The sequence below is a fragment of the Loxodonta africana genome, chromosome 9, assembly GCF_030014295.1.
Source record: "Loxodonta africana isolate mLoxAfr1 chromosome 9, mLoxAfr1.hap2, whole genome shotgun sequence".
NCBI lineage: Eukaryota > Metazoa > Chordata > Mammalia > Proboscidea > Elephantidae > Loxodonta > Loxodonta africana.
This window is the reverse complement of record NC_087350.1, coordinates 78,762,589-78,788,493: the sequence shown is the minus strand read 5'-3', so window position 1 is coordinate 78,788,493 and position 25,905 is coordinate 78,762,589. Positions and strand designations below refer to the sequence as shown.

The 25,905-nt window shown below is 42.5% G+C and overlaps 1 pseudogene; it reads right to left on the bottom strand.

Annotated features, from left to right (window-relative positions):
• Positions 1-20,185: 20,185 nt before the first annotated feature.
• Positions 20,186-20,698, bottom strand: LOC111749874 (large ribosomal subunit protein eL43-like; annotated as a pseudogene).
• Between the last annotated feature and the right edge of the window lie 5,207 nt (positions 20,699-25,905).

Sequence of the window (25,905 nt, the reverse complement as noted above, 5' to 3'; positions counted from 1 at the left end):
ATTTAGAAACAGGCACAAAATCCATTCCTGGCCAATGAGACATCCAAGAAAGTCTCCTGGGGGCTTCTGAAGGGAAACATTTCTCTGCTCTTAAAAAGAGGAAAAAAACAAACAAAAACATTGCCATTGAGTTGAAGTAGAATTGCCCCATGGAGTTTCCAAGGCTATAACCTTTACGGAAGCAGACTGCCACATCTTTCTCCTGCAGATCCACTGGGTGGGTTCGAACTGCCAACCTTTCAGTTAGCAGCTGAGCACTTAACCACTGTGCCACCAGGGCTCCTATGGGGCAGTTCTATTCTGTCCTACTCTGTTCTGCTTTGTTGTTATGAGCTGAAATCAACTTGACAGCAATGGGTTTGGTTTTTAAAAAGAGACAGGGGAAGAGAAAAAGCCTTTTCATTTCCTACTTCTGGATGTTGTTTTTACATGACACCTGGAAGTATAGCAGCTGTGTTGGACCTGAAAGGGACCATCCTAAGAGAGCAAGCCAACCTGCTGAGGACGGTAGAGCAGAAAGGTGGGGAGAACCTGGGTGTCTGATGACATCTCTGAGCCACTGACAGAGCCAACCCTGGAACCATTATACTTGTGGGCTCCTATCATTAGCGATAATAAATGTCCCTCAAGTTTAAGCCTCCTTTGGTTGGGCTTTCTGTTTCTTACAGCCAAATGCATCCTAACTGATAGAGAAGGTGATAAGAGAAAACTGATTCTTGGTTTGTTCCCTTTGAGACTGCCCTTGCCATTCTTATAAATAAATGTGGAGCTTAGAAGTTATATAGTTGTACCTCTTGCTTTACAGAAGATAGAAACCAAAGACCAGAAGGGACTTGCCATGGTTGCACATTGAGTTAACATCTTATACCCCAGCCCAGGGCTCCTCACCACACCATTGCTCTTTCCCACCTTCAAGTGCCTTAGCAGTAGCGCAGCTGACTGATAACAATCCCGAAAAGCTCAAAGAACCAGTGGTGAGGGTGTACTAAGCACATTCACAAACATTAACTCTTTGGATCCTCACAACTGCTCTGGAGGCAGCAGGTTTCAGCTGCATTTTTCAGATGAGGAAACTGAGGTCTGAGAAGAGGAGATAGCTGGATCAAGGTCACATGACCTTTGCATGGGGGGCACTGGCCTTCAAGGAAGGTCTAACCAAGTCCCCAACAGAAGGAATCCAAGTCTGAGGATTTGCTCTCCCTGGATATGGGAACCAGGAGACTTGTGTGTTACTTTTGACTGGAGCTCCCAGGGAGTCGACTCTCTTTGGGACTCTGAGCAGGGAGCATCTTCCAGATCATGCAAGGCTTCAAGATAATGTCCGTGAAGTGTGTAGATCTGGTTGCTTCAGCCCCTACAAAGTGGGGGAGGGGGGAGGTTAATATCAAAGCTGAGGGGGACTAGCTGTGGCTCAAAACAAGCCCTACCATCATGGGGCCATGCCTTCTGTCACCCCACCCTGGCCCTCTCTGCTTCAGCCAGCATTGGTCCCACAGAGGCAAAGCTGCAGCGGCAGGCCCATAGTTTACAGAACACCTGGGAGAGGCTGCAGGTAGCTGGGTAATTTCCAAATTAATTGTCGGAGAAACCTAACAAAACAATCTACAGGCTAAGCATCCTGGGCGCTCGGCAGTGAGACTGACAGCCTGGAATTCAGAGAGCACAATGCCGCAGAGACCACAGATGGGGGAGCCCTTCCTCCTTGAGGGGAGGAGGTTGACTTCCTTCCAACAGGGACCTGCCCAGGCCTGTAGCTAGCTGATAGAGAGAAAAACTCCAGGACTGAAGTTGCTTTCCACCCAAATCCCCAAACTAAGATTCATAATTCCTGAAACACTACTGAGTGGTTGGCTGGCCCAGTGTCCTCACAGATACCTCGTTTCTCAGCAAGAGGCTTTCCATCCTCATTTTGAAGAGTTCCTCCTGAATCCTCCTCAGGAAACCTGGCTGTCCCTGCTGCCCTCTGCAGACTATAAATGCATGAGCCTGGTGTCGGTGATGATACTATGAATTAGTTGCATTTCACCTTTGTTTGGTACTTTGCAGTTTTCAGAGAGGCTGCCTGCATTCTTGACAAGAGTGCTGGCTCAGGTCCTGGCTCTGATACTCAGAGAAGCCTCTGCCTCAGCTTCCCCAGCTATCGACTGGTCACAACACTACCTTCCCTCTCTAATACCAATCATAATAGCTGACATTCAGTGAGCTATGTAGCAGGCACTGTGCTAGTGCTTGTCATGGATTATCATACTCAGTTCCCACATATTCAGCTAGAAGGTAGTTACTGTGAATTAAGAAATGGTGGAGCAGCATTTCAATCCAGGCAGTCTGGGTTCAGAACTTCCCAGTAGCAGTAGTTTGCATTATGGAGGGCCTTCTGGTTCTCAGAGAGGCACTGGCTACAAGTTGGAAGACCTAGGATCTTGTCCCAGTGTAGCCACCGACTCTGTGTGTGACTTTGGGTGAGTCCTTTCCCTTCAGCAGTCTCATCTGTTCAATGCATGGGTGTGTGCGGCTGGGGCGGCGGGGGACAGATGGTCCCTAATGCCTCTTTACAAGTCTAGTCTCCTTCCCCTGAATATCATGAGGATTCAATGGCATAATGGATGTGAAGGTTTTCATGAACTATAGCTTATCATTTTCAAGGCCCTTCCATTTTATTATCTCATGAAATCCTCACAACCACCCCAAAGCGAGTGAGATGGGGAGGTTTTACTATAGTCATTGTTATACCTGGGGAACTGAAGCCCCAAAATGAGTCACTCAGAAAGTAGAGTTGAGCCCAGACTGGACCTGGGCTCTGAGGCTCTGACCAGTGCTCTTGCTGTTACACCGTATAAATGTTTGTAAATGAATGAAAGCCCACAGTGCCCACCCGCTGCTGTGCCGGGCATAGTGACTTGCCTGCAGTGGATGCCCAGAGTACTGCAGACCTAGGAAAATGGTTTGGTAGGAAAAAGCTTGAGCATCATCAGCCCCACCTTGGATCCTCAGCCCGGGGTTCAGGGGGCCTTAGGACTGCCACCCACCCAGATCTGGCCTCTATCTTCTAGGCTGTTCAGATCTAGGGTGCCCAGGGATAACCTGGTTCTGTAGGTTGCCCCCAGCCCCCAGTCCTCTGTCCACCACCTATTGTGTATAACTTTTAGGCAGAGCACTGATGGTTGTCTTGTGTCTGATGTGCCCTGGGGCCCCAGACCTCATACCCCATCTCACCCACCCTGCCTGTTCCACATAATCTAGGGGTGTGGTAGGCAGCTTCTCACATGGCTCCCAGTGGGCCCTGCCTCCTGGTATTCATACCCTGTGTGATCCCCTCACTTTGAGTATAGGCTGGATCTAGTGGCTTGCTTCTAGGAATAGGATATGGCAAAAGTGATAGGATGTCCCTTCCGTGATTAAGTTATAAAGACTGTGACTTCCGTCTTGCTAGCACTCTCTTTTTTGCCCTCTCACTTGCTTGCTGTAATGAAGCGAGCTGCCATATCGTGAGCTGCTCTGGGGAGAAGCCCATATGATAAGGAACTGAGGCTGTACTTGTCCAACAGCCTGCAAAGAACTGAATCCTGCCAACCACCACGTGAGCGAGCTAGGAAGCAGATCCTTCCTATTTGCATCTTGAAATGACTGAAGCTTCTAGGAAACCCTGAAGCAGAGGACCCAGCTAAGCCATGCCCAGGTTCCTGACCTTATTCCTGAGATAATCAGTGTTGTTGTTTTAAACCACTAAGCTTTAGGGTAGTTTGTTATACAGCAATAGATAACTCATACACAGGGGACACTCTCACTTACACCATAATCTTATGCCAGGCTACCCCAGCTCAGCCAGAAGGGGTGGTCTGGGTTCTTCTGCCAGGTCAGCAAAGACTAGAAAAAGGGACCCTGAAGCTGGAGGATCCCCCCAGGCTTGTGCACACCTGATACTTAGGGGGGCGAGAAGTCTAAGGAGTCCTCCTGAGATGACAGAGGAAGGAGGATGGGGAAGCTGACCCCCAAGGGGCCTGGATCTGTACACAGGCCACTGGTTACCCTGCCAGGTGACACTGAGTATTTCACTACATCCATGAAGGGGATCCAAGTTTCAAATATCCAAATCCATCTTGCAGCCTTTTTTAAAAATAACTATTAAGTACAGCATTTATAAATGCAGATTCAACCCACTTTTCTTTTGGTCTTTAAGCCCAACATTAAGGTTAGAGTTAACTGCACCCAAAGGGAAGTATTATCTATTACAACCTGAAGCAAGAGGCTTACCTGTGGAGAGAGCATCCAGCCCCAATCTGGGCTGAAGTTTTCTTGGAATTATGTAAGTGACTTCTGCCCCAAACTGTTGGGACACTGCTTCTGAGAGAGGTAGTATTTCCTAGCATTCTCTTCTTCTGCATACTCAGAGCAAATGAGTATGCTCTAAGGGAGATACAGACACTCCCTGACACTGTGACAGGATTTTTCTGACTGTGCCATGGAAAAAGTAGGCAAGGTCTGCCATATTTTTAAGGACAGCTGTGAGTTCAAAAAGAAGATAGAACAGGGATAGGCTGAGGGAGCCAGGATGCATAGCAGCCTGCATGAAAAAGGCTTAGCTGAATCTTAACTCGCTATGAGTCAGAAGCATCACGAGGCTGCCACAATAATGAATTTTATTTGAGGCTGCATTAAAAGAAGTAGAGTGCCCAGAGTAAGGAGGCGATGATCCTGCCTGATTTTGCTCTGTTCAGAGTGCCTGGATTGCACCTGAGCTTTACACTTATTTTTTTTTTTTTGAGGTAAATATATAGATAAGAAAATATTTGCCATTTCTACGATCTTCGCATGTACAGTTCAGTGACATTAATTATGTTCTCATGTTGTTCAACCATCACCATTAACTATTCCCGATTTTTTCCATCACCCTTAACAGAACGATCTGCACACTTTTGGAGGGATATTGATTAACTGGAATGTACCAAGAGAAGGCAGTCAGGCTGGGGAAGGAGCTGCAGCCTACGTCCTAAGGGGCAGTTAGAAGACTTAGGCTTGTGTAGCCTGAAGAAAGTCAGAAGGGGAACATTTCCCTTCCTTCAAGTCTCTGAGGAGCTGTCAGGACGAAGGGAGAAGAAGGGGGCAGAGATAGGACCAATGCTATGGTGCATTAGATTTCACTCAATTAAAGGAAGAAGTTTCAAATAGTCGGGGCATCCCATGGCGGAACTGGCTACCTCAGGCAGTAATAAGTTCCCCATTTTGGAGAAGTATCCAAACAGAGTTGAAAAAGCAGTCAGTGTGGAGATGTTGTAAGGAAATCCACTCACTGGGTGGGGGTTGGGTCCAAATGACTATTGAAGACTCTCCCAGTCCTAAGTCTCTGGGATACCAGGTACCCACAGAAGACTAATCCACATCCACATCCACATTTCTTGGTTCCAAACAATAAAATATGACCCTGAATAATTAAGCAGTAGCAGGAATGTATTTGAAGGCTATGGGGTAGCTCAAAGAACTGGAGGGAAAGCTGAGGATTCAGGTCTTGGGAAGGACAGGATTCAAGAAGTAGCTAAGAGCCAGGTCCCAAGAGCTAATGCCTGAGCTCTTCTGGGTGCCAGTCACAGAGTTGCTCAGCTCACAGTTCAAATTCCAGGAGGCCTGTCTGACTGATCTCACCAGTGTCACCTACCCCCTTAACTGGTAGGGGGCAGGGCACTTTGACAAACAGAGTTCCATCATGACCACACCCAATGAAGGAGGGGTGACTTCCCCAAAGCAAACTCATGAAGATGCTATCAGAAGAAAGGGCTGCTGTGCTGGTGTAATAAGGGGATCTGAGTCTTGCTTTTGCCAGCTTAAGTCAGCAGAAAGTTGTCAATATGAATCTAAAGGCTGTTTCTCCAGTCTTTTCCATTGCAGTGAGAGCCATGATTTCCTTGATCCTATAAAAGGCACACAAACTGTATCAAGGTCAAGCCCCTGGGTTACATTGACACTTTGAGATATAGGTACAGATAACTCTGTGAAAGGGCACTGGGACTTCTGTTCCCACCAGCTGAAAAGATCCAAATGCCATTAAAGAAATTTCTAATGGAAATAGCTAAAATAGCTAGATAAAACATCTTTTAGAATGCATTGCTGAGTGAGCAAAAAAGTTTTTTAAAAAATCCATAGAGGCCTAAAATGAAATAAAAGCAGGAATTCAGGGAGATGAGAAAACCCTAATGGTAGATCATTCCTGGAAGATAGCTGCCAAATCCAAGTGGACTAGAGCTGTTTTGTAGCATCTGGAGGCACTGGAGGCAAGGAATAGAAATCTAGAGCCTACCCAAGATGGAGAATCTAAGAGAAAAGTATTGGAATTCCTAGAAGGATAAAAAAAAAAAAAAAAAAAAGATATACACTCAGGATAATGGTGAATGAAAATAAACCCATTGCACAGAAGGAGGCATTAAGGAAATTTGCCTTTTTCAACATTGGCACTGGGTAGAGGAGGGAAAAGGCATCCCAAAGATCCTCAACATAAGCCATCCTCACACCTGTTTTTGGCCTAAATTAATCTACCTTTGCAGCCCAAACCAACCAACCAAACCCACTACTTTTGAGTCAATTCCGACTCATAGCAACCTTATAAGACAGAGTAGAACTGCCTCATAGGGTTTCCAAGACTCTAAATCTTTGAGGAAGCAGATTGCCACATCATTCTCTTGTAGAGCAGCTGGTGGGTTCAAATCACCGACCCTTCAGTTAGCAGCCAAGCACTTAACCCCTGTGCCACCAGGGCACCTTCATCGAAGCCCAAACCATCTCAATTAGAGAAATTAAAGTGGTTTCAGGTTAGTAATACCTCCAAGCCAGCACTTCCCAGTATTTTTTTTTTTTTTTTTTACATTATGACACACATAGGAAATAATATTTATACAGAACAATGGTTAAGTAGACAAATTTGCTTGGGGCCAGAGATAACTCATACAAGACCTCTGGCCACCCTAGGCTACACCTAGCCATCCCGAGAAACCGAGCAGGTTAATATCTCAGCATACTTGTGATTCATTCACAGCGATCCAGAGTGCCACAGGCTGCAAACATCTGTTTCTCCCTGGAAAAAAGCAATTTAAAGACAAAACTTAATATTATTAAGATGTCAGTACTACCCAAAGTGATCTATAGATTCAATGCAATCCCAATCAAAATCCCAACAGCCTTCTTTACAGAAAAAGAAAAACATCCTCAACTTTATGTGGAATAGCAAGAAGCCCTGAATAACTAAAACAATGTTGAAAGAGAAGAACAAAGTAGGAAGGCTCACACCTTCTGATTTTAAAACATACTATAACAAAAACAAAAAAAACCTAAACTTGTTGCTGTCAGGTCAATTCTGACTCATAGCAGCCCTATACACAGAGTAGAACTGCCCATAAGGTTTCCAAGGCGCAGCTGGTGGATTCAAACTACTGACCTTTTAGTTAGCAGCTGAGCTCTTAACCACTGTGCCACCAAGGCTCCAAAACATACTATACAGCTACAGTAATCAAAAGAGCCTAGTGCTGGTACAACAGTAGACACATAGACCAATGGAATAGAATTGGAATAAGCCCACATATCTATGGTCAACTGATTTTTGTTAAGGGTGCTAAGTCCATTCAATGGGGAAAGAAGAGTCTCTTCGATAAATGGTGCCGTGAAAATTGGATTTCCACATGGAGAAAAATGAAACAGGATCCATGCCTCACACCACACACAAAAACAAATTCAAAATGGATTAAGGACCTAAATGTGCAAACTAAAACCATAAAATTCTTAGAACAAGCAGGAACTACACAGTCAGGCCTAGCTTTCAACAATGGATTATCTATTATAATAACAAAAGCACAAACGGCAAAAGACAAATAAATGGAACCTCATAAAAATTAAAAACTTTTGTTCATCCAAAGGCTTACCAAAAAAGTGAAAAGACAAGCTACCAGCTGGGAGACTATCTTCAGAAACCATGTATCTGACAGGAATCTAATAACCAAAAAATATATAAAACTGTGACAACAACAAAAAGACAACTCAATCATAAAATGGGCAAAGGACTTAATAGACATTTCACCAAAGAGGACATTCAAATGGCCACCAAATATATGAAAAGATGCTCAGCATCACTAGCCATCAGAGAGATGCAAATCAAAACCACAATGAGGTATTATTTCACTCCCACTAGGATGGCTAAGATTTAAAAAAAAGAAAGAAAGAAAATAACAAATGTTGGCAAGAATGTGGGGAAATTGGAACCCTTTACCCATGGCTGGTGGGAATGCAAAATGTACAGCTATTGTGGAGAACAGTGTGGCAGTTCCTCAAAAAAACTGAAAATAGAACTACCATAAACCAAAAAGAAATCTAAACCCATTGCTGTGGAGTCAATTCCAACTTATAGCAACCCTATAGGACAGAGTAGAACTGACCCATGCAGTTTCCAAGGAGCAGCTGGTGGATTCAAACTGCCAACCTTTCAACTAGCAGGCGTGAGGTTAAACACTCAGCCACCAGAACTACCATATAATTCAGGAATTCTACTCCTAGATATATACCCAAAAGACTTGAAACCGGAGACGCAAAAAGAGACTTGTACACCAGTGTTCATTGCAGCGCTATTCATAATAGCCAAGAGGTATAAACAATCTAAGATGCCCATCAACAGACGAATGGATAAACAAAGTGTTGTACCTACATACAATGGAATACCACTCAACCAGTAAAAGAAATGAAGTCTTGATACATGCCACAGTATGGATGGAACTTGAAGACATTATGCTAAGTGAAATAAGCCAGTCACAAAAGAATAAATATTATATGACCTCTCTTATATAAAAAGACAAGAAAGGCAAATGTATAGAAATCAAAGTTTATTAGGATTACCAGGTGTGGGAGGAGTGGGGAAAGGAGGTTAACAGTGATGGAAAAATCACATTGATTAAGGGTAGGGTTGCATAGCTGATTAATGTAATTGTTGTCAATAAGTTGTACACTTGTAAAAAGTTGAACCGGCAAAAGTTGTGTGATAAGATATATTTACAGCAACAACAAAAAAGAAACAATAGCTGCTGAGGCAGATTATGTACAACCAAAAACCTCATGGGATTTGGTTGCTTGGTTTGGAGGTTTAGGGTCACGGTTTCACGGGGAATTCCAGTTAATTGGCCTAATAACATGTTTAGCGCTGCCTGTTCTACCTTAGTTTGTGTAGTGCCTAAGGTCTTAAAAGCTAGCAAGTGGCCATTCGAGAAATGATTGGTCTGTATTCACCTGAGGAAGAACGAGAATCAAGAAAAGGAGGAGGATATGGGATATGTGGCTAATTGCCTCCATGAACAACTGCCACCTTTGCCATGAGACGAGAAAAACTGGATGGTGCCCAGCTTTCATATTGAACATTTTGATCAAAGATTCCACAAAAAAATTCTCATCAAAAGAGGAAAAATGCAAGAACAGAATTTTAAATTCCCAAGGACTCCAGACTTCCTGAAGCCATGGAGGGTGGATGAACCCCTGAAACTATTGTCCTGAGATCATCTTTATTAAACTTTGAACCAAAAATATCCCCTAAAGTCTTCTTAAAACCAAACAATAGTTTAGCTTCACTAGTAAAAAAATGTCTGCCATGAGCATTATGCTCTTTTAAGAACTATCTAAAAACCCAGTGCCGTTGAGTCGATTCTGATTCATATCGACCCTAGAGGACAGAGTGGAACTGCCCCGTAGAGTTTCCAAGGAGCGCCTGGCAGATTCGAACTGCCGACCCTTTGGTTAGTAGCCGTAGCACTTAACCACTACACTACCAGGGTTTATCTATACAGGATCAAATTGACAACAGCAACTCGAAAAATTAGACAGGAACCTTAGAGGGCAGTGATTTTAATGAGGGAGGAACAATTCAGAAAAAGGGGGTGAGAATGTTTGCACAACTCTAAGAATATAATCAACGTCACTAAATCGCACGTGTAGAAACTGCTGAATTCATGTGCGTTTTGCTGTGTATATTCTCAACAAAAAAGAAAAAACAAAAAAAAGACATATGAGGCATATTTATATTTGAATTATCAAACAAGGATTTAAAATAAATATGTTTAAAATGTTTTAAGAGATAAAGCAGAAGTGTGAAAATATGATCCAAGATCAAGACACCATAAAAAAAGACCAAGCATATTTGAAAAACAACCAAGTAAGACTTCTGATGATTAAACTAAAAAACTGATTGGATGGATTTAAGAGTATATTAGATACAGCTGATTAAATATTTACTTACCCAGAAGATAGTCCAGAGAGTCAAAGAGATAGAAACTACGAAAAAGAGTTAAGAGGCATGAAAACTGTGGAAACGCTAACATGCCTAATCAGAATTCCAGAAGGAGATAGAGAGCCATAGGAACTAATACAGCTGTCTACAAGAAACTCACTTCAAATATAACAATATAGGCAGGTTGAATGTAAAAGGACCAAAAAAAATGTTTTACCAGAGACAAATAGAAACATTATATAAAGATAAAAGGGTAAATCTACCAAGAAGGCATCGCAGTCCTAAATGTGTATGAACCAAACAACAAGCTGCAAAGTAAGTGAAGCAAAAACTGATAGACCAGATAGGAGAAATAGACAAGTCCACAAGTACAGCTGGAGATTAGAAAATAGAAAATCAGCCAGGACACAGAATTCAACAACACCATCAAACAACAGGATCTAACTGGCATTTATAGACCATTTCACCCCAAAACAACAGAATACACATGTATTTCAAGAGCCTATAGAACATGTTCCAGCATAGACCATATCCTGGGCTATAAAACAAACCTCAACAAGTTTAAGAGAACTGAAAGCACACAAAATGAGTTCTCCAAGAAAGATAACAGGAAAATCTCCAAATACTTGAAAACTGCATAACAAACTAAATATTCCTTGAGTCAAGGAGGAATTCACAGGGAGATTAAAAATACACATGGAAGTGAATGGAAGTGAAAATACAACATTTCATAATTTTGTGGGACACAGCTAAAGCCATTCTGAGAGGGAAATTTATAGCACTTTTAAATGCATACGTTAAAAAAGAGGAAGCATCTCAAATCAATAACATAAGCTCCCACCCCTGAACTCTTCTTAAAAACAAACAATAATTTAGCTTAAACAGTAAAGGATGCCTGCTTTGAGCACTGTGCTCTTTCAAGATCTATCTATATGGGATCAAATTAACAACAGCAACTCAAAAAGATTAGATAAGAAACTTAGGGGCCAGTAAGTTTATGTTAATGGGGGAGGAACAACTCAGAAAAGGAGGGTGAGAATTGTTGCACAACTTGAAGAATGTTATCAATGTCACTGAACTGCCCATGTAGAAATTGTTGGATTGGTGTTTGTTTTGCTGTGTATATTCCCAACAATAACAACAAAGTAAATAAATTTTTTTCAAAAAAGAAGGGGTACAGGCACAAAGGATATGGGTATGAATATATAAAAGGGCAATTTGAGGGAGAGGTTCTGTATCTTGACAGTATCAATGTCCCTATGCTGACTGTGTACTACAGTTTCCCAAAATGTTACCACTGGGTAAAACTAGGTAAAGGTACACAGGATCTCTCTGTATTATTTCTTATAAGTGATGTGAATCTATAATTATCTCAAAATAATAAGTTTAAATTTTTAAGACAGAGATGTCAGGTTAATATCAAAATCAAGCTTTGGTTACTGTGATAATATCAGACAAAAAATATTTCACAGCAAACAAACAACCTCACTAGAAACAAAATGCATTACTTCATAATAACAGAATTTTCAAATCACCAGGTAGATAATAATTCTAAATTTGTATGTGTCTAATAACATATCTTTAAAATACATAGAACAAAAATTGGACGATGAATAAGGAAGACTGAAGAAAAACTGATGCCTTTGAATTGTGGTGTTGGTGAAGAGTATGACTATACCATGGACTGCCATAAGAACAAACAAATCTGTCTTGGAAGAAGTACAACCAGACTGCTCCTTAGAAGCAGGATGGTGAGACTATGTCTCACAGACTTTGGGCATGTTATCAGGAGGGATCAGTCCCTGAAGAAGGAAATGATGTTTGGTAAGGTAGAGAATCAGTGAAAAAGAAGAAGACCCTCAATGAGATGGATTGACACAGTGGCTGCAACAATGGGCTCAAGCATAACGACAACTATGATGATGGTGCAGGACCAGGCAGTGTTTCGTTCTGTTATACCAGGTTTGCTGTGGGTTGGAACTGACTTAATGGCATCCATCAACAACAACAAAAAAATTTAAGCGAACACATCTCTCTCAACAATAACAGCTCAAGCAGACAAAAATATCCTAAGGATAGTGAATATTTGAATAGCTCAATTGATAAATGCGACCTAAGGGTCACACCTGGAACTTGGCACCCAACAATAGGAGAAAACTATTTTTTGCTAGCACACATGGAATGTTTACAACTGTTGGTCAGATGATAGCCCATAAAGCAAGCCTCAAAAGATTGGTATTACCATTAACTCTGGCCACAATGTTAGAAATCAAAACCAAAAAATAATTTAAGACCTACATGTTTGAAAAACTTAAAAGAAGAAATCATAATAAAATGTTTTAAATATTTTAAATCAAACCATAACTAAAATATTGCATACCAAAATCTGAGAGATAGGGCTAAAGTAGTACTTAGAGGAAAAATTATAGCCTTAATAATATTTACCTTAAAAAAAGAAGTGTTCTGAAAGATTATATAGGAAACTTACGGGGCAGTGAATTTATGTTAATGGGGGAGGAACAACTCAGAAAAGGAGGATGAGACTGGTTGCATAACTCAAAGAATGTAATCAGTGTCACTAAATGGTATATGTAGAAACTGTTAAATTGGATATGTTTTGCTGTGTATACTCTCAGCAGCAACAACAAAAGAAATAAGGTTTTTTTTTAAAAAAAGAAGTGTTCAAAAGTAATTAGCTAAGCATTCTAACATAAGAACTAAGAAATTAGAACAATAATAAACCTGAAGAAAGTAGAAGATAAAGATAAAAAAGAATAAAATAGAGAAAATACAATGCAGAGATATTAAAAAAAAAAAAAAAGTATGTATTTTTGAAAAAAAAAACCAAACCCAGTGCTGCCAAGTCGATTCCGACTCATAGCAACCCTATAGGGCAGAGTAGAACTGCTCCATAGAGTTTCCGAGGAGTGCCTGGCAGATTCGAACTGCTGACCCTTCGATTAGCAGCTGTAGCATTTAACCACTATGCCACCGGGGTTTCCATATTTTTGAAAAGTTTAATGAAATAGACAAACTTCTGATGAGACTCTTAAAAAGAGACAGAGACTAAGAGGGAAAGAAGGCTCCAATAAATAAAAGTAGTTATGAAAACAATAAACACAGATATATCAGAGATTTAAAGTAAAATTTTTACAACTTTATATTGATGAATTTGAAAATGAAGGCAAATGGGTATATTTCTATTGAGTTGTCTACTTCTGTAATTTTATTGTTAATCTTCTGAATTTCTGATTGCTGTCTGTCTATGGATTTTTCCAGCTTATTAAATTTTTCATTATGTTCCTGAATAATCTTTCTAATTTCTTCAATTGCTTTATCTGTGTGTTCCTTGGCTTGTTCTGCGTATTGCCTCACTTCCTTCCTGATGTTTTGAAGGGTTCTGTATATTAAACTTTTGTATTCTGTGTCTGGTAATTCCAGGAATGCACTTTCATGTAGAAGATCCCTGGATTCTTTGTTTTGAAAGCTTGTTGAGGTGATCATGGTCTGTTTCTTTATGTGACTTGATATTGACAGTTGTCTCCTAGCCATCTATAAGTTATTGTATCAGTTTATGTTTGCTTACCGTGTCGTAGCTTCTTGCTTTGTTTTGTTTTGATATGCCCAAATAAGTTGCTTGAGTGAGCTAGCTTGATTATCTTCGCCTTTGGAGCTCTGGTGTCCTGTCCCCAGCTGGCTAGAGCTGTTATCAGGTATATCAGTCTAGGCGTCCATTCACTTTTCTTGTATGAATTCAGCTCAGGTGTCCAGGTAGCTGATCATCAAGTGTGTGGTACAGGCTCTGTCCTACAGTCTTAGAGGGGCAGGGGTGATTGGCGTACGCACTGGTACCTGGTTGCAGCAGGGGGTCACGCTCTGAACAAGGCAGGGGGCTGAGAACTGACCCCCGAGTGTCTCTGAGGAAAGCGCATCCCTGTTCCCTAAAGCATGCAGGTGGGTGGGTTCTGCAGATGGACCATGGGCACCCAATGTTTTTGGTTGTAAGGACTGTGAGGTGCCAGTAATCTTTGTACCCCTGTCGCGAGTGGCTGGGTGACCTGAGTGGAGCTACCAGTCCTTAGGCCCCTGACGTGGGTAGGTGAGGACCCTGTTTAACAGGCAAAGCAATGTCAAACATCAAACACCCACCTTTCCAGCGCACAGCTGAAACGGTTGGAGTCTGCCAGCAAGGGCCTATTCTCCTCAAATAGGCCCACACACGTCCATGCAGAAGGGAAAAGTGCTCAAAGTCCACAGACTGTTTATGCCTGGACAGAAGCAGCTTCTGTCCTGAGCTCCCCCAGTTAGTGGAGCTGGCAAATTATCTTTTTCCCCAAATGCAAATTTTTTCCTTCTCCAAGGCCAGGAGGATGGCTCTAGGCACTCAACAGGGCCTGTCTCAGGCCCAGGGAATTCAGCCACTGAAGCCAGCTTGGGGGTGGGAGGGCGCGGTAAAATATACGCAAGTACTTAGCTTTTGCCGAGAGAGCCATTCTTCTCAGATTCTGGAGGTGTGAGTAGGTAACTCCTCTCTGCTTCTGAACCGTCTCTCCCCCTACCCCTCTGTTCGTTTTCTAAGCTTGCCTTTGATGCTCAGGGCTCCTAGCTTGTCATAAGTATACTCGTTTCACTTGTTTTTTTCAGGTCTTTGTTGTAAAGAGGGCTTGCAGGAAGCATCTGTTTATTCTACCATCTTGGCTCCACCTTAAATGGGTATATTTCTAGAAAAACTCATGTTACCGAACTGATTGTGAAGTAGAAAATCGGGTAGTTATTGTGGCAGATTGCAAATTCCTCTATCTCAGTATACATGCCCCTTTGCAATGGAGTTTTCCATTTCTCCCATCCAGAGCTGTAGACTAGTATCCAACCCCTTGAATCTAGGTTGGCCTTGTGACTTGTTTTGACCAATAGAATATGACACAAGAGTCCTTTTAAGTGACTTTCAAGGCTAGGCCTTAGAAACCTTAAAGTTTCTGTTTCACCCTCTTGGAACCTTGCCTTGAGACCACTAAGGAAGATGGTTAGCCCCCAAAGAAGAGAAGTGCCAACTCCAAGGCAACAAATGACAGCAACATGTGCTAAACAACATGCTGATATACTCTGACATATATCAGTGCTGACCGTCCTTCAGTCACTCATAGGTCACCTTCGTTGTTGTGTGGGGTTTTTCTCCATATATACATGTAACTGATGCTAGTATTTACATAGTATCTTTCTTTACACTGGCCCACACTGTGTCAAATCATCCACCCAACATGGTACCTTCAACACCTGATGCAGGATACCTATCAACCTGTTGCCATCGAGTCGATTCTGACTCATAATGATCCTATAAGACAGAGTAGGACTGCCCCATGGAGTTTCCAAGGAGCACCTAGTGAATTCGAACTGCCAACCTTTTGGCTATCAGCCATAGCTCTTAACCACTATGTCACCAGGGTTTCCAATACAGGATAGGTACTTGTTCAATATTTGTTGAATATAATTAAATTTCTCTTTCAATTCTCAGTATCACCTCCATGGAAAAAAACTAATTCCCTAAGTATCTAGTCAATTAGTATAACTCTAATTTCTGTAACAAATAAAGCCCAGAATTTTGAAATTTGACACAAAGGATCTTCCTGGTCGCCAGATGATTTTGCTGTGTGTGGCAATTCAAGGACCCCAGGCTCTTGCCATCTCATGGCTCTCCCATACCCTAGGTTCCCATCTTCCTATAAATCCAGACAGCAGAGGTGAAAGAGAGCATGGAAAAGGCACCCTCAGCCCCTCTTCTTCAGAGCCTAGGTCCAGAAGTGACACACATCAAGTATGTTCATCTTCCATAGAGGAGAACCACTCCCAAGGCCACAGCTGAATGCAAAGGGGCCTGGGAAATGGAGTTGCTGGCTGGGCAGCTGCTTCCCAGTAATGGATGACTCAACACTGTGGAACCAGGTGCATCCATCTCAGTGGACAGATAGCTGGCCCTGTCTCAGAGCGTGTAAGGTATTGCCAGCTCACATCTCAGGTGTCATCTTTGGCCCCCAGAATGTCCCCTCCACAGCGCACTGTCATGCAGGTCAACTGAGTCACCCAAACCATTTAAATGGCAGTGAATGCCACACCTCTGATGTAGTCAAGAGGGGATATATTAGACAAACTTCTGTCTATTGTGTGAATTCTTGAATCCGATTATCTAACCCAATCTCTCCCACCCTCTACCATTAGACAAATAGTAAAACCAAGAGAGGGGAAAAGACCGTTCGTGGTTAAATAGCAAGTCAGGGGCTGTATAGGACTCTGAGCTGCCAGCACTGGGTTGACAGCAGAGGGGCCCATCCCACCCCCCTTTCGTGGACGCAGCCCAGGGAATTAGTTCTGATGCCCATGCCTCACTCTGGAGTTCCCAACACCTCTTCTTGGATCTAGGCCCTTTCAAAAGGAGCATTTCAAATAGGAACCATCAACACCAGGGAGGGCGGGTCTTAATCCAAAGAGGATCACTAGCTTCAACCAAGCGACGGATATCTATCAGCACCTCTCGTTCTTCCACCATTTATCTATCTGCTAATTATCTGGGATTAAGAATTGACACGGAGCGACATGGTCATTAACCACATATTTGCACGGCTTATTCATGTTAGTGGGGCTGCTCGGTCTCACCAAGTCTAATTAGACACGCCCACAGTGCTGCACAACATATCTGCATCTGCCAGGCTGTCAGCAGCCAATAAAGGACTGCAGGAAGTGTTGACTTCCAAAGGAACTTGGCTCTTGGCAAAAGCATTTTTGCAGGCACGCTGGGCGTCTCAGCTTCTGGCAGTACGAACTGCGGCTTAACTCAGAGCATGCATTCAATCATTTTGTCAAACGTTCGTTAACTCAGGCACTGTACCAGGCAGGACACTGGCCCCAGGAGGCTCTACAAAGGTGAATGGGACACTGTCCCTTACCTCTCAGAGATTTATCTCCAGATGAAAAAACACAAGCAAGCAGAGAGAGATAAGAGCCATGAGAGGGAGAAGCAACATGCTATGGGAATGCGGCACAGGGAGATGTTTGTTTGGTCTGAGAAATCAGGAGGGTCTTCACAGAGGAGGTGGCATTTTCAGCATATAGCCAGAGAGAGGAATTCCAAGATGAAGGAACAGCAAAGCCAAGGGCACAGAAATATTTGAGACAAAGAGGGAGTAGCCTAGTGTGCACAGGCCACAGAAGGGAAGGAGGCAGCCTGGTAGACTGGGGTCATGTCACAGGTGAGAAGGAAGTGGCCTGGTAGACTGGGGTCAGGCCACAAGTGAGAAAGAGGTGGCCTGGTAGACTGGGTCATATCATGGAGAGCTTTGAGTCCTTTGCTGGGACTTGGAACATATTCCCCTGGGCATGAGAAACAAGGGAAGGGACTCTGTTTTGGGGAGTGTGTGTGTGTGTGTGTGTGTGTGTGTGTGTAAACATTTATTGAAGTGTAACATACAGAGCAGTGTAAACATTTTCACAAACTGAACACACCTATGTAAACAGCACCTGAATGAAAAAAACAAATCCCTACTAAAACTCCAGAAGCCCCCTTTGTGCCCCATTTCAGGCATTTCCCACACGCAAGAGGCACCACTATCCTGACTTTAACACCATAAATTCGTTTTCCCTGTTTTCTTGTGTGTGGCTTCTTTCACTCAACATGATATCTGTTAAATTCATCCATGTTGTAATAAATGCAGTTTAATAAATATCCTACTTTATGAATATATCATGATTGTTGTTGAGTCTTTGTGCAGTGTCTAGTTTTGGGGGTATGAACCTTCCTTCTTGTACATGACTTTTGGTGCCCATTGGATGTATATCTGCTGGGTCATAGGATATGCATATGTGTTTACTTGAGTAAAAAAAAACTAATTTTCCAAAGTCGTTTTACCAATTTACATATCCACTAGGAATGTGTGAGAGCTCTAGTTGCTGTATATCCTTGTCAACACTTCGTATTATCAGTCTTCTTATGTTTTATGCTTGCTTTTGGAGGGAGTGAAATTATCCCACCTGTGGTGAAGGATAGTTACTCTGGCAACAGAATAAAGTGTGGTGGTTAGGAAAGAGAAATCCTGGAGCAAAGGGATGAGTCATGAGGCCAGGCACTACAGCCCAGAGGCAGGTAATGAAATAAGCGGCAAAAGAGCTGGAATGAAAAAGATAAAAGGAGCTGCTATAGGGGTGGGATCTGCAGGACTTGGAGATAAGATAGAAGTGTCTTAAGAGGGAGATGTTGGAGGGTTTCTGTATGGCATGACTGACTGGGTGAAGGGTTCCAGGTTTGAAGGTAGGAGAAGGTACTGTGTTTAAGATGTCTATAGGCCAAGGAGATAGAGGTATCCAACAAGCTGTTGGCCAGATGGGTCTGTTGCTTAGCGATGGGGTCAATACTGGAGACAGAGCTAGGAGTAATCATCAGAGAGGTGGGGGCTGAAGCCACGGTTGTGGCTGAGATTTCCCAAGAGGGTTATGTGGAATGAAAGAGGAAAGCTGAAGACCAGACGCCTACCTTTAGGGGATGAACGGAGGAAGAAGTACATCGCTTCCCTCTGAAATGCTGGCAGGGCCTGTGAAGCATGAGTCAGGACACCCTTCAAGCCCCAGCAGTAGCCTCAACAGCCTAGGGTCCTTCTCATTGGCCACAGTTTTCGTCCAAATGAACTTGCATCACTAATCTCAACAGCTGTATTGCGAAAGCCGCATCAGATTGCGTACCTCTGACAGCGTCCTGGGGAAATTGGGCACCAAAGAATCACAGCATCTCGGGGCTGGGAGTCTTCCTCACCACCTCCACAACATTCCTGCCAACTAGCTATCCAGTTTCCAAGCAGCAATCTCATAACTTCCCACGGCAGCCCATTCCATCATCGGGCAAGTGAGGATGCCAGAAGACCTTTTCTTACAAATGCAGTCTCACAGTGTTGGAAGTCGAAGGCAAAGATAAAGCAGCATTCCAGTAGTAATGACCCTGGATAGAGTAACTTGCAAGGGCTCTGCATGCTGGAAAATCTCTCTCTGTTCTTCTACCAACCAGCATCTTCTGGCCGGGGGTGGGGCCACGGTATTTTACTCCCTCCAGGAAGCTGCAGTGATTTCACTGACATTCGCGCCCTTGCTGGGAATGTGCTCATCCGCTACGGGCATTCCTCTGGCTTCACCGAGCAATGAGTACTAGGGCCCTGGAATTGGGCCAGCCTCTCAGGACTGAAGTGGTGCATGCTACAGCACGGACCCTCCAGGCTGGACACGTGGGAAGAATGAGCAGCTGTGAGCTGACTGCGAGACCACTGCAAGCAAGGGGGGCATGATGCCATTCTGTTCAACATTCTTTCTAAGTACTTACCTGCACCTGGCCCTGAGTGGGTCTCTGGAGAAGAAGAAGGAAGATGGATATGATTAAGAAACGGTCCTCACCCTTGGTCAGATTGGTAGATGTGGAAGAGACAAGCATGCAAGAGGAAATGTGGCTGAACTTTTTTATTTTTTGCTTTATTTATTTTATTTTCTGTTATATAAATTAACCCACTTATTATAGGCTAAGCTTCTTAGTCATAGCGACCCTATAGGACAGTGGAACTGCCCCACTGGATTTCCAAGGCTATAATCTTTAAGGGGAGCCCTGGTGGTACAGTGGTTAAGAGCTTGGCTGCTAACTAAAAGGTCAGCAGTTTGAATCCACCAGCCACTCTTTGGAAACCCTATGGGCAGTTCAACTCTGTCCCATAGGGTTGCTGTGAGTCAGAATTGACTTGATGCCAATGGGTTTGGTTTTGGGTTGTTTAATCTTTAAGGAAGCAGACTGCCACATCTTTCTCCTGTAGAGCAGCTGGTGGGTTCCAGCTGCTGTTCTTTTGGTTAGCAGCCAAACACTTAACCACTGTGCCATCAGAGCTCCATAAAAAAAAAAAAAACCAAACCCAGTGCCATCGAGTTGATCCCAACTCATAGCGACCCTATAGGGCAGAGTAGAACTGCCCCATAGAGTTTCCAAGGAGCACCTGGCAGATCTGAACTCCCAACCCTTTGGTTAGCAGCCATAGCACTTAACCACTACGCCACCAGGATTTCCTCAGAGCTCCATAGTATAGGCTAAAGATGTTTCCAATGGTGGCGCTCTATTGCTTTTCAATCCCTTCAGTCTTCTGAGGGCAGATTGTACTGTGACTGCAGAAGTAGTGGCATAGGTCCAGGCCCCACTGGCTACTGTTCTCATGAAGGAACCACAGTGCCAGATCCCACAGCTCGTCACTTCATCTTGGTTTTGCCACAGAAGGAGCAAGTGTACTTGCATGCTGGCTGATTTCAATTTTCTTCACCATTTTCCTGAGGGAGGTGCCATAACAGGTCCCATGTTTACCGATGATCCTGACCTTCTTGGTGTGTTTAGCCATGGCACTGCAAACTAGCTGCAAGCTCAGAAAGGAGGCTTTTGCTTTATTTTCATAAATTAGTTTGTACTTACTTTTGCAATGCAATATTTATAAATTATTGTAAAAATAGTATTAAAATGCCGCTTTTAACAAGACCCGGCAGTCCCCTGCCCTGCCCTGCCCTGCCGTACTCCCACCCCCCGCCCCCGCCCCGTCCTGTTCCCCAGAGGTAACTTTCAACTCTGTAAGCTATTTCTTCTGAGGGTTACCTCTGTATTTCTTGATTTTTTTTTTTTTAGCTTGTACCCAGGTGGTTAAGTATTTATTTATTTTGGTTGTTGTTTCTTTATTCTCTCTCTTTTTTTTTTTTTTCAATTTTATTGTGCTTTAGGTGAGAGTTTATAGCGCAAATTAGTTTCTCATTCAAAAATTTATGTACAAACTATTTTGTGACATTGGTTGCAATCCCCTCAGTATGACGGCACTCTCCCTCTTTCTATCCCAGTTTCCCCATGTCCGTTTGTTCACTTTCCTGTCCCTTTCTGTCTTCTCATCTTACTTTTGGGCAGGAGTTGCCCATTTAGTTGGTTACCTCTGTATTTCTAATTCATATGCCATAACAGAGACTTTCCAAAATCCAGGTTCTCCTCTTTTTCCTGGGCACACACCCAACCTCATTTCTCAGCATGCCCCTGCCCCCATCCTTGTAGTTAGACACAGTCATGTGACTGAGTTTAGCCAACGACAGTGAGCAGAAGAGCTAACTGCCAGTTCTAGGTCTGGCCTCTCAAATCACACGTGTGCTCTTCTCTTACCTGTCTCCTCCGGGCCTGCCTGGAATGGAGATGACCTCCAGGAGGACTTTGAAGCCATATACTGAAGCCATATGCTAAAGAGCCTCTGTCTTCCCAAACGTCTGAATAAAAGAGAGAAGGAAGACCAACCCACCAGTCTGCTTCCACCCACTCAGTACAGCTGTGTAAGAAGAAATAAACTTCTGATATGTTTGAACCACTGCACATTTTGACACTTGTTTGGTACAGTTTTGCCTACCTTAACTATTATATGTACATATATTGATTACTGAAGTACTTTGGTGGTACAAACAGTTATGTTTGGCTGCCAACCCAAAGGTTGGAGGTTCGAGTCCACCCAGAGGCGCCTTGGAAGAAAGTCCTGTATCAGGCATTAAAAACCCTTTGGAGCACAGTTCTACTCTGACACACATGGGGTCACCATGAGTTGGAATTGACTTGATGGCAACTATTTTGTTGTTGTTGTTTATATTGATTATCAATTAGGAAGTGCACTAGTAACACAAATCTGAAAATGGTGCTTGTCTTAGTCATTTAGTGCCACTATAACAGAAATACCACAAGTGGATGGCTTCAACAAAGAGAAATTTATTCCCTCATAGTTTAGGAGACTAGATGTCCAAATTCAGGAAGCCAGCACAAGGGGAAGGCTTTCTCTCTCTGTCCATGCTGGGGGAAGGAAGGTCCTTGTCATCAATCTTCTCCTGATCTAGGAGCTTCTCAGCTCAGGGACGCCAGGTCCAAACGATGCGCTTCTCTCCTGCTTCATTCTTTGTGGTATGAGGTCCCTCTGTCCCTCTGCTTGCTTCTCTCTTTTATATCTCAAAAAACATTGACTTAAAACACAACCTCATCTTGTAGATTGAGTCCTGCTTCATTAACATAACTTCCTCTAATTCTTTCTCATTAACATCATAGACGTAGAATTTATAACACATAGGAAAATCATATCAGATGACAAAATGGTGAACAATCAACACAACAGTGGGAATCATAGACTAGCCAAGTTGATGCGCATTTTTTTTGGAGGACACAATTCAATCCATAACAGTGCTCAAACAAGTTAGGGTGTTATTTTTCTTTGACATAAAAAGAAGTCCAAATTATGACAGTAGCTTCATCATACCAAAGGACCAGACTCCTTACGGCTTTCTCGTTTAGAGCTGTCATCTTTTGGATGTGACCCTCTACCTCTGTCTCAGTCCTTCATTATAGTTGTGAGAGCTCTAGCCATTCTATCCTCATTTCAGGCAGGAAGAAGTGGGAGGGTAAAGGGAAAAAAGGGAAAATGCCAGTTGAGTCACCCCTCTGGACTCTGCTGACACTTCAGTGTCACCCCCAGGGTGCTTCTGCTTGCATTTCAACTGTGAGAACTGTATTATAGGCCACCCCCACTGCAAGGAAGACTGGGAAATGTAATTTGTAGCTGAGTACTCTGCCATCCCAAATAAAACCGGTGTCTGTCAGTAAATAAGAAAGGGAGAACGGATATTGAATAGGTAACAGTAGTCTTTATCGTAATTGCAATTTCTTATTTTTTTTTTAATTTGTAATTTGTGTTTTGAGTTCCTACTGTGGAAGATAAAGATTCGTTCTATACTTTCCTTTGCTTCCGGTTTACCCTTCTCTCAGGCTACCAATATATTTATTCAATGTTTACTGTTCTTCAGTGTTCACTTTATTATGATGAATAAAACTTGTTTTCTGATGAACCAAGTAGTAAATATATATTATGTATTAAATTTCTTTTCTTATACAATTTTTGTTTTTCTTAAGAGCTTCTCTCTCTCTCTGTCTTTGGTTTGTTAGGGGATTGGAGAGTAACTGCTAATGGGTATGAGGTGAGATGTTGTTCTGGAATTAGAGAGTGATGGTGGCTACACAACCTTGTGAATATTCTAAAAACCACTGAATTGTACAAAATAAAATGGTGAATTTTATGATACGTGAATTATATCTCAATAAAAAAAGGTTAATTAGTACTGTAAGTCTTTTAACAAAAACAGCAGCCTCTTCTGCCACAAGTCCTCTTTCCCAGAGGCAATCACTTCAAACTCTTTTAGCTGTTTCTCGTACTGTTCACCTGTTTTTAAATAAAATGCTTTCTTTAATATTTCTTGATTTATTCGTTTTGGACATTATATATTGACCCCTTAATATGGACCATGAGAATTTGGCTTTCAATGCTATTTCTATGCTGTTGTTGTTGTTGTTGGGTGCCATCGAGTTGGTTCCAACTCATAGCGACCCTATGTACAACAAAAGGAAATACTGCCTGGTCCTGCGCCATACCCACAATCATCTTTATGCTTGAGTCCATTGTTGCAGCCATTGTGTCAATCCATCTTGTTAAGGGTCTTCTTTTTTGCTGACTCTCTACCAAGCATGATGTCCTTCTCCAGGAACTGATCCTTCCTGATAACTTGTCCAAATTATGTGAGATAATCTTGCCATTCTTGCTTCAAGGAGCATTCTGGTTGTACTTCTTCCAAGACAGACTTTTTCATTCTTTTGGCAGCCCGTGGTATATTCAATAATCCTAGCTGACATAGCTGAACTCTATGAAGAAGAACGGGGCATCAAGATTGGAGGAAGACTCATTAACAACCTGCATTATGCAGATGACACAAACTTGCTTGCTGAAAGGGAAGAGGACTTGAAGTACTTACTGATGAAGATCAAAGACCACAGCCTTCAGTATAGATTACACCTCAACGTAAAGAAAACAAAGATCCTGACAAATGGACCAATAAGCAACATCATGATAAATAGAGAAAATACTGAAGTCATCAAGGATTTCATTTTCCTTGGATCCACAATCAGCAGCCATGGAAGCAGCAGTCAAGAAACCAAAAGACGCATTGCGTTGGGCAAATCTGCTGCAAAAGACCTCTTTAAAGTGTTGAAAAGCAAAGATGTCACCTTGAAGACTAACGTGCACCTGACCCAAGCCATGGTGTTTTCAATCACCTTGCATGCATGTAAAGCTGGATGATGAATAAGGAAGATGGAAGAACTGATGCCTTTGATTCCATGCTCCTAGTGGAGTTATAATTTTTTATTGACTCAACGTTCAGGGTAGATATTAACACGGCTATATAAGGCCTTTCTTAAATGTCAGGTGATCTTTGGTTTTCTGGTTATATTTAAGAGTAAGACCTTAAATGTTCGGGGCCTCTATATGTGGGGGTGTTTCACTTTAGAGTGAGCTGAGTTTTGTGGGCAGATCCTCAGATGTCAGTATCTGTAGATCTTTCCTCTAGGAAAGGACTCTCCAATCTCCTGCCTGGGGTTGTGTGCCTGAAAAGAAAATCCTGGCACGAGAGGTAGTAAAGGTGGTTGCTGGGGAGTGGGGACTTGGAGAGCAGGGTTCTATTGCCCTGTGTGCAGACTTCCAGTTAATTACCGCATTTCACCCCACTCTGCTCTACTTGGATCCTTGAGCTCAAAAACTCTTGAGTTCAAATTCTCCAGACAGATACCACCGATCACTGCCCTGACAGGGAACACAACATCGAATCCCTGATGGACCAGGAGAACAGTGGGATATGCAGATCTCAAATTCTTGTAAAAAGACCAGGCTTAATGGTCTGACTGAGACTGGAGGGACCCTGATGGTCATGGTCCCTGGACCCTTTGTTAGCCCAAGATTGGAACCATTCCCAAAGCCAACTCTACAGACAAGGATTGGACTGGACTATAAGAAGGACAATGATACAGGTGAAGAGTGAGCTTCCTGGCTCAGAAAGACACTTGAGACTATATGGGCAACTCCTGTCTGGTGGCAAGATGAGAAGAAAGAGGGGGACAGGAGCTGGCTGAATGGAAATGGGGAATACAGGATGGAGAGGAGGAATGTGCTGCCTCATTAGGAGGAGAGCAGCTAGGATAGGAGTACATAGCAACTTGTATATAACTTTTTGTATGAGAGACTGACTTGATTCGTAAACTTTCACCTAAAGCACAATAAATTAATTAAAAAAAAATTCTCCAGACAGAGATGGAGGGATGGGATGAGTTAGAGAAGAGGAAGGTAATTTAAATATTTTTAAGTTCCCAATTATTTATTGCTAATACATGAAATAAAATAAATTTTTCTTTTTTGACTTTATATCCTGTGACCTTTTTAAAGTCACTTATTAGTTCTAGTAGTGTTTTATTGATTCTTTAGAATTTCTATGTAGATAATCATGTCATCTGTAAATAAAGACCGTTATATTTGTTCCTTTCCAACCTGTATGCTTTTTCCTTTTCTTGCCTTATTACATTCGCTAGCATCTCCAGTAAAATATGGAATAGAAGTGGTCTTGGTCCTGATCTTATGAGATAAAGCATTGAATATTTCACCATTAAGTATGGTATTAGCTATATGTTTTTTTGTAGATGCTCTTCATTAGATTGAGTAATCTTTTTTTCTATTTTTAGTTTTCAAAGAGTTTTATCAGGAAAGGATATTGGATTTTGTCAA